Raw genomic sequence first — 4,806 nt, 5'->3', positions numbered from 1 at the left:
TTTACAGAGAGGGAGGGAGAGAGATAGAGAGTTAGAAACATCGATGAGAGAGAAACATCGATCAGCTGCCTCCTGCACATTTCCTACTGGGGATGTGCCCACAACCCAGGTACATGCCCTTGACCGGAATCGAACCTGGGACCTTTCAGTCCGCAGGCCGATGCTCTATCCACTGAGCTAAACTGGTTTCGGCTAACAGCACATCTTAATGTTGGGTCATACTGAACTTGTGGTCAATTGGTGCCATGTGGCCTATTTAAATAAATGACTATTTCCCCCCCCCTCCACCTGCCATATACTTGTGAATTTAATTCCCTAAAATTGGCATATGGCACTTTACTTTTATACTTACTATATATGTTTTTGAATTCTGCCCTGCCATGCAAATCTGTCAACTCTTATATATAAATCATGATTTTTCATCTAATGTACTGGCTTTTTTGTCAGCAGAAACTTTAAGTAGGTTTTCCTTAAGTGCTATAAGTGTTATCACAGTATTGTAAAAAAACCCCAAAAAACCAAAAACCAAAACCAAAAACACCTGCATTTTGCAGTGAGACAGATCTTATTTGTGTGTGTGTATGTGTGTGTATGTGTGTGGTTTTTTTTTAAAGAAATTTTGTATGCAATCTTCAGTTTTCTTTTAAATATAATTTTATTGATTTTAGAGAGGGAAGAGAGAGATAGAAACATCAATGATATGAGAGAATTATTGATCGGCTGCCTTCTGCATACCCGCTACTGGGGGGTCGAGCCCACAACCGGGGCATTTGCCCTTGACTGGAATTGAACCTGGGACCCTTCAGTCCATAGGCTGATGCTCTATCCACTGAGCCTAACCAGCTAGGGCCAGATCTTGTTTTTTCATTCCAGCTTCATGTACCCACTATCTGATGTTGGCATGTTATTTAAACTCCCAAGCCCAGCTTGCTCATAATGAAAATGAAGATAATAATTTCTACCTTTTAGGTTTGTTGTGAGCATTAACAATAATATAAGTGCCTATTTCATAGTAGGGGATGGTGGTGGTAATAATAATAATAATAATAATAATAATAAATGTTTTATTGACATGGACTCAGAATAAATTCTCTTATTTATTTCTCCTTATCTGGGTCAGAGTTAATACTTTGGATAGGGTCAAGGACAGAGTCATGTAGTCTTTAGTGACCATTCTCCAGGTTGACATATATTAATTAGACAAATATTACTGAGCAATAAATATTTATTGAGCACAACTATGTTTTAGTACTATTCTAGTGATTAGGGTCATAGTGGTAAAAGAGATAGCAAAGTCTCTGCCCTCATGCAGTGGACATTCAAATGTGCAGGGTTACTGTATTGTATAGCATAGGCACATCATTCACATAAAATTTCTTGGCTCTGAAAGAGGAGACATACATACAGAGAGGCAGAGAGGCAGAGAGGTAGACATATACATCTCATAGTGCATATAATGCAAAATCAGATAGTGGAAAGGGCTAGAATATATAATATCAGATATTATATGATACTAGAGTCCCGGTGCACGAAATTTGTGAACTCAGAGGGGGTGGGTCCCTCATCCCAGCCTGTGCCCTCTCGCAGTCTGGGATCCCTCAAAGGATGTCTGACTGCCGCAGTGGCGAGAGAGGCTCCCGCCACCGCTGCTGTGTTTGCCAGCCGTGAGCCCAACTTCTGCCCAACTTCTGGCCGAGTGCACTAACCACCAGGGGTCAGTGCGCATCATAGCAACTGGTCGTTCCACCCTTTGGTAGATTTACATATTAGCCTTTTATTATATAGGATTAGAGGCCCGGTGCATGAAATTCGTGCATGGGTACGGTCCCTAGGCCTGGCCTGTGATCAGGGCCATCTTCCCGGCTGCTGTCCCTGGCCCTGCCACCACCCATCCCCTGTTCCTTGTTTGCCATCGGGCAATCGGAGCCTGCCAGCCAGGGGGAGGGACCAAGAGGTTGACTGTTCCCGCCTGCTCACCAGTCCTGCCCCCTGCCACAACCCACCCCTGGTAACCCGTTTGCCATTGGGTGATTGGAGCCTGCCAGCTGGGGGAAGGGACCAAGAAGTTGGCCGTTCTTGCCTGCTCGCCAGCCTCACCCCCCGCTGCAGGTTGCCCTCTGTGTGTGAGGCTACCGGCGGGGCGGGGGCCTTGGCCTGGTGCTGTCCCGCATCCGCCACCACCCACCCCCAGTTCCCATTCCCAATTGGGCGATCAGAGCCTGCTGGCCAGGGGAAGGGACCGAGAGGTTGGCTAGCAGGCCCCTATCGGGTGATCGGGGTCTGTGGGCTGGGGGGAGCTCCTGCGTTGAGCATCTGCCCGCTGGTTGTCAGTGCGCATCATAGCGACCGGTCATTACGCCATTCAGTCGATTTGCGTGGTACTCTTTTATTATTTAGGAGGATTGGATAATGACAGGAACTATGTAGAAAATGGTGATGGAAGGAGATTTGACTTGGGGTGGTGAACACACATATAATACATACAGTTGATATATTATAGAATTGTACACCTGGAACCTATATAGTTTTATTAGCCAATGTCAACTCAATAAATTCAATAAAAAAAAAGAAAAATTATAAGACACACAACAAAGCAGGTATTCAGAGTATGATGGGGGCAAATGCTATCATATATCAGATGGTTAGAGATGATCTCTCCAAGGAAGTAACAATAAGGAAATTCCTAATGACTTACACAGATCTGAAGGGGAAAATTATAGTCAGAAGGATATTGATTTACAAATCAAAGTATTTTTGGTATGAATGGTTAGCAAGGCATTTATTCCCTTAAAACAGTCTTACATCCAGTCCCAAGAATATTAAGCGAGTTTGTAAATATGCTTGCCCTAACTAAAATACTAATAAACCACAGATGGATCTGAGGTTGTTTGGGAGCTTTGGGGAGTTACAGGATTTGTATTCCCTTGTCATAAGGAGGTTTCTCTCTGAGCAAATGTGCAACTTCATGGAGTGTAAAACAAAGTGGACCCCATCAGCCAGCTATATTGTCTGAATCAACCCTGGTGACCCATGGGGTGACAGGAGCCTCAGCCATGTTGCCCTCGTATCCCTCACTGTGTGCATGGTGTCCTCACTTTCACCAGTTCTTAAACCTATGAAAAAGAGTAATCACACTTCCTAGTGATCACTATTTCATTTAGTAAGGGTGCAGTTTTGAAATCAAGCTTATTGATTTGTAGATCATGGAATACATTCCCCACACCCATGTTAAAAAATTGGAATACTATTTTTCTAGCATCATTGTCCCAGTATCTTTTCTATTCTTTACGATCCCGTAAAGCAGTGGTTCTCAACCTTCCTAATGCCGCGACCCTTTAATACAGTTCCTCATGTTGTGGTGACTCCCAACCATAAAATTATTTTCGTTGCTACTTCATAACTGTAATTTTGCTACTGTTATGAATCGTAATGTAAATATCTGATATGCAGGATGTATTTTCATTGTTACAAATTGAACATAATTAAAGGATAGTGATTAATCACAAAAACAATATGTAATTATATATGTGTTTTCCGAAGGTCTTAGGCGACCCCTGTGAAAGGGTCGTTCAACCCCCAAAGGGGTCGCGACCCACAGGTTGAGAACCGCTGCCTTAAAGGTTACTGACAGTAACTCTTAGATTACATCTGCAAAGTCTCTCCATACTCTGGGATATAATTTGTTTAGGCCTGGAGACTTAAACTCATTTAAAACGGTGAGATGGTCTCCTGCTATCACCTTACTTATCTCACTTCAATTCCTTCTAAACTACATTTATTCAACACTTCTGAGTGTAAAGATCATTCTCCTTGATAAGGAAGATAGAAATACAACAGAAGTTGAGATATGACTTTCTTTTCGTTATTTGTTAATGTTATATCATCTGCTCCAAGAAGTGAGCATGCTTTTTAGGTTCATCTTTTTCACTTTGAATGTAGCTGATAAGGTAGGTAGGTGTGTGTGCGTGGGTATGTGTGTGTGTGTGTGTGTGTGTGTGTGTGTGTGTGTGAGTTTGTGAATGAAAAGCTTAAGCATATTTCACTACAACACATTGAGGGATTAACTAACCCTCCTATCATGTCCTTTCAGTTCAGTACTCCCAGGCACATTCTTCTTTGTTTTAACAGTTATGAGTGAGGGCCTGCAACCACACAGTCCAAGGGAACATCCTGGCTGTTCCACTTTTTATAGCACTGACACCATGGACAGGTTAGTTAACCTCTCTGAACCTCAATTGCCTCATCTGTAAAATGGAGATAACAATGCTTACTTCCTGGTATTTGAAAGTAAATGATTTAATGTGCATAAAGTTCTTGGAGTAGTGTCTGGCACATAGTAGGTACTTATCACCACCACCATCATTTCTAAATTATTCCTATCATCTTTCAAGTACATTTTAAAAGTCTGACCTCATCAGAGAGCTTCCAGGTCAACCATAATTTGTCTTGTTTAGGACAGGTTCAATCTAACTGTTTGTATCTTGTATCTCTGTGTATCCTGTCCCAAATAGTGAGAATTGATATAAATAATGATGACATGAGGCTTTTAAAGATCACAAATCATCAAAGAGATTCAATTACATTTAGTGTGCTCATGGCTACAGGAAAGTAAATGGATACATTTTAACAAAGACTCTCATTTGAGTCTGGTTTGAAATGTAAAAAAGGACTTTCTTCTTAATCAGTATACTCCTTTCCAACTCTTCTGGCTTAGTTTTAGTGCTAAAGGAAAACTTGTCTTGGTACCAGATGAGGCCAAACAGATGTATGACACCTCATGGGAATCCTAAAATATTGTTTCACAAT

The sequence above is a fragment of the Myotis lucifugus genome, unplaced genomic scaffold, assembly GCF_000147115.1.
Source record: "Myotis lucifugus unplaced genomic scaffold, Myoluc2.0 scaffold_35, whole genome shotgun sequence".
Classification (NCBI taxonomy): domain Eukaryota; kingdom Metazoa; phylum Chordata; class Mammalia; order Chiroptera; family Vespertilionidae; genus Myotis; species Myotis lucifugus.
The sequence above is the reverse complement of the archived record's forward strand: the minus strand, read 5'-3'. Positions refer to the sequence as shown.